The following is a 13,200-nucleotide window of genomic DNA, read 5'->3' on the forward strand; positions in this document are numbered from 1 at the left end:
GGTGGTGGAGGGAGTGATACTTGCCAGAGAGTCATAGAGTCATAGAGTGCTATAGCACACAGACAGGCCCTTTGGCCCAAACTGGTCGATGCTGATCAAAATGTCCATCCACGCTAACCCCATTTCCCTGCACTTGGCCCATATCCTTCTAAACCTTTCCTATCCATGTATTTGTCCAAATGTGTTTTAAATGTTGTTAATGTATCCATCTCAACCACTTTTGCTGGCAGCTCATTCAACATGTGTACCACCCTCTATGTAAAAAAGTTGCCTCTCAGTTTCCCTTTTATTCTTTCCTTTCTAATCTTCAACTGACATCCTCTAGTGCTTGATTCCCCAAACCTGGGAAAAAAGACTGAGTGCATTCACCCTTTCCATGCCTCTTATGATCTTAAACACTTCCATAAAATCCCCTCCCAGTCTTCTATGCTCTAAAGAAAAAATTCCTATCTTGTCCAACCACTCCCTATAACTCAGTAGCTTGAGTCCTGACAACATCCTTGTAAGTTTCTTCTGTACTCTTTCCAGTTCAGTAACATCCTTCCTATAGCAAGGAAAACTGAACACAATACTCCAAGTGCAGCTTCACCAGTGTCATGTACAACTGCAACATAACTTCCCAACTTCGATACTCAATGCCCTGACTGATGAAGGCCAGTGTGCCAAAAGCCTTCTTCACTGTCCTGTCTACCTGTGATTCCACTTTCACAGAACCATGCACCTGAACTCCAAGATCCCTCTGTTCCACTACACTCCTCCAGGCCCTACCATTTACCATGAAACTCCTACCTTGATTTGAATTTCCAAAACACAATACCTCACACTTACTGATATTATTAAACTCCATTTGCCATTTCTTGACCACTTCCCCAACTGGTCAAGGTCCTACTGCAATTTCTGACAACTTGCCTCACCATCTACAATGCCACCTATTTTAGTGTCATCTGCAACCTTACTAATCATACCTTGGACATTCTCATCCAAATCGTTGATATTGATAACAAATAGTAATGGACCCAGCACCGATCCCTGAGGCACTCCACTAGTCACAGGCCTCCAGACCAGCAAGCATCCTTCCACGATTACCCTCTGCTTCCTACCATCGAATCAATTGTGTATCCAATTTGCCAGCTCTCCCTGGATTTCATGCGATTTAATCTTCCAGAGAAGCTTACCATTTTAACCTTATCAAAGGCCTTACTGAAATCCATATGAACTACATCTACCGCCCTGCCATCGTCAACCTTCCTGGTGAATGTGATGGCAAACAAGTGAATGCCTGAATGCGTCAAAGTTCTTGAGTGCTGTTGGAGCTGTTCCCATCCAGGCAAGGTGGGAATATTCTATAACATGGTGGATGGTGGATACCTCTTGGGAGTGAGGAGATGAGTTGCCTGCTGCAAAATTATTAGCCTCTGGCCTGGTCTTGTGGCCACAGTATTTATATGGCAAGTCTAGTTTAGTTTCTAGTCAATAGTAACCCCTGGGATGTTGATAGTGGGGGATTCAGAGTTGAGAATGCCGTTGAATGTCAAGGGGTACTGGTCTGATTCTTGTTGGAGATAGTCAATTTCTGAAATTTCTGTAGTACCATTATGTGCCATTTGTCAGCGCAAGTCTGTATAATGTCCAGGTCTAAAATAAAGCAAAATAGCGCAAATGTTCGAACACTGAAATAAAAACAGAAAATGCTGGAGAAGCTCAGCAGGTTTAGTAGCATATGTGGAGGGAGAAACAAAGTTAATGTTTTAACTTCGTACGAATCTTCTTCAGAGCAGGCCAATATGTTTTCTTGCTGCATTGTACGAAACTCAGCCCATTAACTACCTACCCCACTCTTATGGTATCCATTAATTCTGATTCCAAGCCATTCCAAGCGAATTCCAAGCGATTCGCACACACCATTTCCAGAATGACTAGCCACTGAGCAGCCATCCACCAAATAACCACCATTCCTGAGCCCGTACCAGGCTACCTTTAAAATTTGCCATTGTATACCCAGACGAAAGCCGGCATTTGGAGCTGTCTCAAGGACAGATTGTGTACATGTCAGAAAAGGAGAAGATAGCACCATGATTTTCCGACAGGGGTTTGGAGGTCTTGGTCGATGGAGTGATGCCGAGGGGAGGCATCCACTTCCCAGGCGATAGGCGGAGAATGCTGTGCCAACCAATCCTGGCAGCTTGGGTCTGGCTGGCACCTCCATTATCTCACCGGACTCCCACAAAGTTCACGCTCTGCTATTCTCAGTATTGACTGCGACACATTTCCTCATTCACCCTCACCTCCCCCAACCTCCCACACCACTAACCCTGCCTGGCCTCTGTACAGCTTCCTGATAGCTTGACATACACCTCACTTCTGCTGCCAATGACAACATCTTCATTTTCATCTCACTCAATCCCACCCTTTCTCTTATTCCAGGACAAGACAGAATAATTGGGCAGAGCAAGCCCATACAGGAGAAGGGGGACCTAACATCCGATTCCGCGGCCCCGTCCTGGAGAGAATATTGTCCCTGACAGGAAAAGACCAGGAATACTCGCATGGGGTTGCTACCATACTAAGTGCCTCTCTTCATTCCACTGTAACTCTGACATTAACCCCGCTGGTAGTGTTGTCACATCATTCTATTCGCTGTTTATTGTTGGACAGGAACAGCTGACCTCCACATGACCTGGGTAGTGAAGCCTCCTCCACAACCTCTAAGGCCCAGTGTACTGAAGAAAGCCTCAAAGGAAGCATCGGCAAGGCTGGCTCCTGTAGGCTCCACCAGCTCAGATACAGATGTGTTTGGATGGGCATTAGGCCGAGATGGTATGGGAGAACAGTCTGGTGAGCGCCTCGCAGTGACAGCTCCACAGCTGGTTGTGGAAGAAATGCCCCAGGTCGCTGCCCTCGAAGGTTTGCTGGAGACCAGACCCCAGCTCAGGCCCAGGCAGGAGGAGAGCCTGTGGTGTCAGCAATCAGGGACTTTGTCCACATCCACTGGGAGGGACAGGAGCAGCAGACAGGAATGTGGGAGGAAATGTCGCTCATTGTCCAGAAGCTGAAGGAGTGCAAGGAGTCATGTGACCCTCTGTTTGCCTCCATGGTGATGGTTGCCATGGAGAGCCAGGCCCAGACCCATGAGGTCTACTGAAGAAACACACACACCCACAGTCTATCTCCCCACCCATTGGTCCTAAGGACCGAAGGCAAGGGGACAGGGCAGTGCCAAGAGGCACCCAGCAGGAAAGCGGGCCACATACAGACCTTTCAGAAGTATCCACTCAGGACTTTGCAGAGGTGGCCAGGTCTCCAACCTCAAGCCTTGCCCCTCTTCAAGCCCTGGAAGTTCACTTTGTGGGGGATGAACGTGCCTGAGCCAAGACACAAACTACATCGAGGGTCACCCAACAAAGCCACCAAATGCCTCAACTGCCAAGCAGGGTTCCTCCAGGCCAGCTGCAGTATCAAGGTGTAAACTGAGACATAGTGAAAGGGAGAGAAGGAAGAAAGCTTCCAGAGGGCACTTTGGTGGCAAGGCTGACAATGCACTATCACTGATTTTACACTTACTTATTAATATGACTAATTTCACCCTGTACCTGGAATGGTCCAAGGATGGAGATTTGTGCTCAGAACTTTCACTACTAAATTGACAGATTTGTATTTAGGCTACAGTCTTCCAAGGTATCATTTGATTTGATGCATTTTCTTTCTGTCGACTTGTGAACTCATCCTACTTTCAGTATACATAAGAGGCAATGTTGATGGTGATATTTCAGGAGAAGATGTTGACCATTGCCCATGGAATTTCCATAACTTGTTCAGATAACAAACTACTTAGGGGGCAGTTAAGGAGCCTGAATATATTCACAGATGCAGGCTCATCCGAACAGGAGAAAAGAGTCCAGAGATTTAAGTGAATCCTTATCCCTTTTGTTTGTGACAGATAGTTTACGCACTCTCTCAGCACTTTTGTCTTTGATTGAGATCTACAATATACAGTCATACAGGTCATAGAGAAAAGCCATTTGGCCCGTGATGTCTGCACTACTCAGAAACAACCACCTAACTATTGAAATCCCATTTTCTAGCACTTGGCCCATAACCTTGGAATACTCAGTGCACATCTAAATACTTCTGAAATTTTATAGAATCCTTCCAATGAGGAAAAGAGGCAATTCAGCCCATCAATTCTGCACCAACCCTCTGAAGCATTTCCCACCAGACCCACCCCCTACTCTATCCTTGTAACCATAAGACCATGAGACATATGAGCAGAAATGAGGTCATTTCACCCTAGTCCGCTCCACCATTCAATCATGGTTGATAAGTTACTCAAATCTATTCTCCCACTTTCTCCCTGTTACTCTTGATCCCCTTGGCAATCAAGAACCTATCTATCTCCGTCTTAAATATACTCAATGACCTGGCCACCACAGCCTTCCCCACTCTCTGATGAAGAAGTTTCCCTTATCTCCATTCTAAAAGGTCTTCTCTTTACTCTAAGGCTGTGCCATCGGATCCCAGTCTCTCCTACCAATGGAAATATCTTCCCAACATAGAACATAGAACATAGAAGAATACAGCGCAGTACAGGCCCTTCGGCCCTCGATGTTGCGCCGATCAAAGCCCACCTAACCTACACTAACCCACTATCCTCCATATACCTATCCAATGCCCGCTTAAATACCCATAAAGAGGGAGAGTCCACTACTGCTACTGGCAGGGCATTCCATGAACTTACGACTCGCTGAGTGAAGAACCTACCCCTAACATCAGTCCTATATCTACCCCCCCCTTAATTTAAAGCTATGCCCCCTTGTAATCGCTGACTCCATACGTGGAAAAAGGTTCTCACTGTCAACCCTATCTAACCCCCTAATCATCTTGTACACCTCTATCAAGTCACCCCTAAACCTTCTTTTCTCCAATGAAAACAACCCCAAGTGCCTCAGCCTTTCCTCATAGGATCTTCCTACCATACCAGGCAACATCCTGGTAAACTTCCTCTGCACCCGTTCCAGTGCCTCCACATCCTTCCTATAGTATGGCGACCAAAACTGCACACAATATTCCAGATGCGGCCGCACCAGAGTCTTATACAACTGCAGCATGACCTCAGGACTCCGGAACTCAATTCCTCTACCAATAAAAGCCATATGCCTTCTTCACTGCACTATTTACCTGGGTGGCAACTTTCAGAGATCTGTGTACATGGACACCAAGATCCCTCTGCTCTTCCACACTACCAAGTAGTCTACCATTAGCCCAGTAATCCATCTTTTTATTACTCTTACCAAAGTGAATCACCTCACACTTAGCTACATTGAACTCCATTTGCCACCTTTCTGCCCAGCTCTGCAGCTTCTCTATATCCCGCTGTAACCTGCCATATCCTTCCTCACTGTCTACAACTCCTCCGACTTTCGTATCATCCGCAAACTTGCTCACCTAACCTTCTAACCCTTCCTCCAGGTCATTTATAAAAATGACAAACAGCAATGGTCCCAAAACAGATCCTTGCGGAACACCGCTAGTGACGGCACTCCAAGATGAACCTTTGCCATCAACTACTACCCTCTGTCTTCTTCCAGCCAGCCAATTCCTAATCCAAACCTCCAACTCACCCTCAATGCCATATCTCTGTATTTTCTGCAGTAGCCGACCATGGGGGACCTTATCAAACGCCTTACTAAAATCCATATATACCACATCTACCGCTTTCCCCTCATCTACCTCCTTAGTCACCTTCTCAAAGAATTCAATAAGGTTTGTGAGGCACGACCTGCCCTTCACAAAACCATGCTGACTATCCTTGATCACATCATTCTTATCCAGATGTGCATAAATCCTATCCCTTACAATTCTCTCTAAGACTTTGCCCACAACAGAAGTGAGACTCACTGGCCTATAGTTACTAGGATTATCCCTACTCCCCTTCTTGAACAAGGGAACCACGTTTGCTAGCCTCCAGTCCTCTGGCACTACTCCTGTAGACAAAGAGGACACAAAAATCAAGGCCAATGGCTCTGCAATCTCCTCCCTTGCTTCCCGGAGAATCCTAGGATAAATGCCATCAGGCCCAGGGGACTTATCTATTTTCACCCTTGCCAGAATTTCCAACACCTCTTCTCTACATATCTCAAAGCCATCCATTCTACTTATTCGTGCCTCAGTATTCATATCGACAACAATGTCCTGTTCCTGAGTGAATACTGACGAAAAGTATTCATTCATTCAGTGCCTCCCCAATCTCTTCAGCCTCCACACGCAACTTCCCATTACTATCCTTGATTGGACCTATTCCTACCCTAGTCATTCTTTTATTCCTAACATACCTATAGAAAGCCTTAGGGTTTTCCCTAATCCTACCAACTAAGGACCTTTCATGTCCCCTCCTTGCTGCTCTTAGCTCTCTCTTCAGGTCCTTCCGGGCTACCTTATAACTCTCAATCGCCCCTATTGAACCTTCACGCCTCATCTTTACAAAGGTCGCCCTCTTCCATTTAACAAGGGATTCCAACTCCTTATTAAACCACGGCTCCCTCACACGACCCTTTCCTCCCTGCCTGATAGGTACGTACTTATCAAGGACACTCAATAGTTGCTCCTTGAACAAGTTCCACATATCAATTACGCTCTTGCCTTGGAATCTACTTTTCCAATCCACACATCCTAAGTCATGTCTCAACGCATCATAATTTCCCTGCCCCCAGCTATAACTCTTGCCCTGTAGTACACACTTATCCCTCTCCATCACTAGAGTAAAAATCACCGAATTGTGGTCACTGTCCCCAAAGTGCTCACCTACCTCTAGTTCTAATACCTGGCCTGGTTCGTTACCCAGAACCAAATCCAGTATGGCCTCACCTCTTGTTGGCTTATCTACATATTGTGTCAGGAAGCTCTCCTGCACACATTGCACAAACACTGACCCATCTCACGAACTTGAGCTATAGCTTTCCCAATCAATATCAGGAAAGTTAAAGTCTCCCATAACAATCACCCTCTTACTGTCACTCTTCTCCTGAATCATCTTCGCAATCCTTTCTTCAACGATTCTAGGACTATTAGGAGGCCTGTAAAAGACCCCTAACAGGGTGACCTCACCTCTCCTATTCCTAACCTCAACCCAAACTACCTCAGATGGCAAATCTTCGTCCATCTTCCTTTCCACCGCTGTAATACTATCTTTGACAAGCAAAGCCACACACCCCCCTCTTTTACCCCCACATCTGACCCTACTAAAACATTTAAACCCTGGAACCTGCAACAGCCAATCCTGTCCCTGATCTAACCACGTCTCCGTAATAGCCACAACATCGAAGTCCCAGGTACCAACCCACGCTGCGAGTTCGCCTACCTTATTTCGTATACTTCTGGCATGAAAGTATACACACTTCAAGCCACTCTTCTGTTTACAGGCACCCTCCTTTAAGATTGATGCCATATTCCTAACCTCCCTACACTCCAGATCCTGCACTCTAAAGCTACCGTCTGGGTTCCCATGCCCCTGCAGAGTTAGTTTAAACCCCGCCCAAGAGCACTAGCAAACCTCCCCCCAAGGATACTGGTGCCCCTCAGGTTCAGGTGCAGACATTTACGCTGTCCAGGCCATTTAGTATCCTATAAGTTTCAATTAGATAACCCCCACCCCCCAACCCTTCTGAACTCCATCGAGTAAAGACCAAAGCCCTCAAACTTTCCTCATATGTTAAGCTTTTCATTTCTGGGACCATTCTTGCAAACCCCCTCTGAACGTTCTCCATCCTTCCTGAGTTATGGGGACCAAAACTGCGCGCAACACTCCTGATGTGACCTGACCAAAGCCTTATAGAGCCTCAGAAGTACATCCCTACCTTTATATTCTAGTCCTCTCAAAATAAATGCCAACATTGTATTTACCTCCCTAACTACTGACTCAACCTGCAAGTTTGCCTTGAGAGAGTCCTGGACCAGAACTCCCAAGTCTCTTTGCACTTCAGACTTCTGAATTTTCTCCACATTTAGAAAATAATCCATACTTCTATTCTTCTGACCAAAGTACAGGACCTCACACTTTCCCATGTTGTATGCCATTTGCCACTTCATTGCCCTCACTCTCCTAACCTGTCAAAATCATTCTGCAGCCTCCCCACCTCCTCAATACTACCTACCCTTCTACTTATCTTTGTAACATCTGCAAACTTAGCCAGAATGCCATCGGTTCCTTCATCTAGATCATTAACGTAACGCCACATTTACCAAGGCTGAAATCTAATATATTTATGGGGGGTTTTGCCTCTACACCCCAAATTGTCAGAAATCTCTTTTACTTTGTTCTGAGTTCCACAATATCTCTTTTTCATTCTTTGGCAGCCCATCAGGATCAAGGATGACCTATTTCCATTCTGGTTCTGAAATGGACGATAGGTCCATTTGAAGGCTTGTATGACCCCTCAAATACATTGAAATCACTTTTGCGCTATCCTGACCTCGTTTGTCAATGTGTTCTGCACCCACCTGAATGATCGACATCCATTAGTCGGCAGGAGTGTTTGACCTCTTCCTATCCACTTGTATCCCTCCATGACCGAAGGCCACATTACAATTCTGGGAGGAGGAGCAATGACATTTCCAAAGCAGGGAGATTCTCCAGCATTGAGGCACTGAATCCCACCCCCCCCACCTTCCCCCACCCCCACCCCGATCAGCTGCAATGGGCTGGGCACGTCATCCACATGGCTGTCATGAGACTCCCCCAGCAGAAGGTCTATTCCCAGACTTGAAACAGTAGGCGAGCCCCAGGTGGACAGAGGAAGTGCCTCAGGGATATCCACAAGGCCTCACTGGTGAAGTGCGGCATTCTCACAGACACCTAGGAATCACTGGCCCAAGACCGTCCAATGTGGAGGACAAGCATCCAGGAAGACATCGTGCACTTCGGGACTTGCCATTGGGGAAAATGTGGAAGCCGAGCGAAAACAGCAAAACCAGCTGCACCAACACCCCAGCCACCCCCATCCTATGAGCACCTTCTTTCCAAGTGTAACAGAACCTGCGGTAGCCACATTGGTCTGTACACCCACCCTACAGACTCACCCTAAGAATAGGAGAGAGTCATCCTTGTCTGTGAGGGATTGCTGAGGGAATTCTTTAGGACCATTCCCACAGCGCTGATCTTCCTGTGAGATGGTGAATGTTGCTGAGTCATTAGCTCCTCCAACAATGTACAGTGTCCACTCACTTATTGCCAACCACATCTGGAATTATCAGACTGGATAAGGCTCATTCTCACAAACTTTCCGAAGCCTCCAAAAACAATACCCCAGGTTTATGTAACTTTCTTTGCTAATGAGACATTACAAACACCAGGTAGTTCTCCTATAACACCATAGCTGGGTTATAGGAAGCTTCAACCTTGCTTAATAGAAAATCACTTAAGAAAAATAATGGGCCTATGGGAAAAGTGGGGATAGGCGCAGGCCAACGAAAAATAGCACTCAATCTCTCAAAAATGATTGAATGGCGGAGTGGACTCGATGGGCCGAATGGCTTTACGTCCATTCCTATATCTTATGGTCTTATAAAAATCATCCAGAAACCTAACACAAAGCCTGAATGAAGGTTTAAATCATATTTATTAATGAAACAAAATAAAATTTAACACATTACATTGAATAACTACTGTAAATGCAGGAACAGAGGGTCATCATCCTCATCACCTTCAGGTGCGGTTGTGATTGCAGAAGTGGATGACTGTGGTTGATTGTCTTCAGACTGTTTCTTGGGGGTTGATTTAGATCATGTGATATGCAGGTACAAGGACAAATTAGAAAGGCAAATGATATGTATAAGAGTAATACCGTCTTAATTGCCCATAGTGTTAGGTGAAGGGGCAAATGTAGGGGTATGGGTGGGTTGTGCTTCAGCGGGTCGGTACGGACTTGTTGGGCCGAAGGGCCTGTTTCCACACTGTAAGTAAGCCAAGCTAATCAAGGCCTTATACAGGAAATATACAGGAATATTCTTGTCTCAGATGGAGTTTTGTTTTTGAGGTGAAGTTGTTCAGCATATAGTATTGTACCTCTCACATGCTCAGACATCAGCACATGTGCAGAATGAAGTGTACAAAACAATCTCTGCAGGAATCACACAATTGCAAATAGAGGTAAGCTTTCTTGAAAATACCATTCCCTAATTCTTCAGCGACATTGTCGCCAAATTGCACTGCTGAAACACGCTTTATATGAGAACCACCTGTATGTTTGATCATTTGTAAGTATATAAGAATAACAAAATCTTACACATCTCTTTCAATTCATCCAATTCCAATTCAAACAATTAAATATGCCAATTTTTAAGTCATTATTTTGCTTAGAAATTGATTCAATTGTGCTTTGATTACTTCAGCAGAACCTATTTTCACTGCATTGCATGACAGTTTGTTTCATACATCAGTGACATTGCATTTGAAAAATATACTCCTGATAGGACACATAGCTGCAACATCTTCACATTGCCTCCATTACCCTGCTGGGTTTTTTTGCAGAAGATGCTTTATCATGCCTGTCGTTTTTCAGACATTCCGATGAATCTGCAGAAAATCTTGTGCAGCACACCCACTTTTTTACAATGTCTCCAGTCAGCAGATTTTTCTCCAATATCATCCCAGATTTCCCAGGCTCCTATTTGGAATTTTTTGAACAACTGACACAATTTTACCTATTTCCTGGTCATTGAATGGTGTTCCTGAAATTAGAAACTAGAGGAGAGCACAACTCGTTTATTTTGAATTTCATGCTAACTTCTAATGAGCTGATCAGACTGCTCCTTTCTCACTCTGTTTTACATGTTTCCTTCCACAACTTTTATCCTTTTCAAAGGTTATAGTCTCTGCCTCAATAACTTTAAAAGTTGAATTTCATTTATGTAATTCATGGATTTAGTATATAATCTGACTAGAAGCAAAGAAACGGGTATTGAGTTGACTAATTTCTTGCTGAATCGTAAAAAGCAATGGTGGAATAAGATTCAGGACACCTGATGATCAAACCATTGTCTAAGAGTCAAGCATCTGTAGATTTTATTTTTGTGAGAAGTGACCAGAAGTGACATTATGACTGGAACATTTTCCATTAGAAAGTGAACTGATTTGCTAAAATTATTTCACATGACATTCCAACTTCCTGCAAGATGCATGGCAGAAATTCACCCCATTCCTACACAGTCACTGGGTCAAAATCCTGGAACTCCCTCACCAACAGCATTGTGGGTACACCTTTAGCAAATGGACTGCAGTGATTCAAGAAGGTAACTCACCATCACCTTCTCAAGGACATCTAGGGATGGGCAATAAGTGCTGACCCAGTCAGTGGCACCCACATCCCGTGAATTAGTATTTGAAAAATGGCCACTCAGGCAAGAGTGAGATCCCATTCCCTGCCGTGGGACAATGCACAGACCATTTTGCAGCCAACGCCCTGGTGGGAGACTTTGAACCATTCGAATAAGTATAGCATGTAACTCTATTAACCTTAACCCCTTCTCCAGATGGCAATAAGTTAGATTACTTACAGTGTGGAAACAGGCCCTTCGGCCCAACAAGTCCACACCACCCCGCCGAAGCGCAACCCACCCATACCCCTACATCTACCCCTTACCTAACACTACAGGCAATTTAGCATGGCCAATTCACCTGACCTGCACATCTTTTGGAGTGTGGGAGGAAACCGGAGCACCCGGAGGAAACCCACGCAGATACAGGGAGAATGTGCAAACTCCACACAGACAGTCGCCTGAGGCGGGAATTGAACCCGGGTCTCTGGCGCTGTAGGCAGCAGTGCTAACCACTGTGCCACCGTGCCGCCCGTAAATCTCCTGCAAATGTTGACTTGTGAAGGGAAACATTCTAACTCAGATGTTAGAGTTTGGAGAAGGATTAAAGCAGTTGGATTCTGACCTGTTGGGGAAAAGGAACATTTGAAGTTCCCTGGATGCATTTGAAGATTACGAACAGAATTGGCAAACTGTTCTGGACACATTATTCACTGCAGTGAAGGACTCAGAGCCGGGGAACAGAACTTAAATCCAACGAGAAAGCAGGCTGCTTGAGAAAGATAATGGAGCTGTGGATGATTGTGACCAAATTGTGACCAGCCCACAGTATAAAGATGATTATTAGCCTCAACTGAAAACTCCTAATTTGAAAAAAAGCTATTTGGACTTGTAAAAGGTCAAAAGCAGCAGATTTCATTATCTACTTTAAAAATAATCATAAAAGCTATTCTGAGGCACTTACCATCTGAAAAGCCATCAAACCAGCCGAAAGAAAGTGATGTAAGCCAGGTAATATACAGCTATACTTTCAAAGTAGGAAAAGGACTCTCCTGACATACCCCACATTCTTTTCCAACTTCAAATTCACCTGAACATTAATCTCTTGACAATTCAAATCCTAAGAAGCCTTGCAACTTACTGAAATTCTTGTTTTCACACTAAAGCATCCACTCATCTAAGAATCTGGTTAAATAATTCCAGATGATAACCATATTGTTCTTCCCTCTATCTGAATTGAAAATATTTTTGTGATCCTGTTGTGTTTTAATTATCTGGGGTAGACATGTCCTGATAAATAATCTTCTTTTTTAAATTCACAAAAGGCATTAGTTAAATTGTAATGGACAACTTTGTGGGTAAGAAAGCCTACTAAACTCACGTGTAAAAACATTTTAATTGCAGACAACAATCAAATACATCAGTATGGATTTTCATCAAGTCAGGAAGACTTGGGAGCTCTTTAGAAAAGGCCAGTGGGTGCCAATTCTGAGACCTCTGACTCCATTCACAATTAACACTAACCCTATCACAGAGTTCAGATTATGCTTTCCAATTCTCAGGACTGTGTTTTTTAAGTATGTAGGTCCCTTTGGGATGTAAGCCAACAAATTGCACTCCCCACCTGGACAACGTGCTGGTGGGATAACGATCCTACACCTTCATAATCTTCATTGACTCAGGTCTGCTTTTAAAGAGGTATGATTCATGGTGCAATGGAGATGTCTCAAACTATAATCTGCATGAGGGTACCTCTTAAAGGTAAATTCAAAATATCTTCCTTGTGCCCTCAGGCCTCCTTCTGCTCCCCTGTCCTCTCATGCATCTCTACTCACTTACCCAGGGTCATGTCAAGGTACAGTATCCATTCCAACTGAGAATCCATCACAGCAC

Source organism: Chiloscyllium punctatum, chromosome 23, assembly GCF_047496795.1.
Source record: "Chiloscyllium punctatum isolate Juve2018m chromosome 23, sChiPun1.3, whole genome shotgun sequence".
Lineage (NCBI taxonomy): Eukaryota > Metazoa > Chordata > Chondrichthyes > Orectolobiformes > Hemiscylliidae > Chiloscyllium > Chiloscyllium punctatum.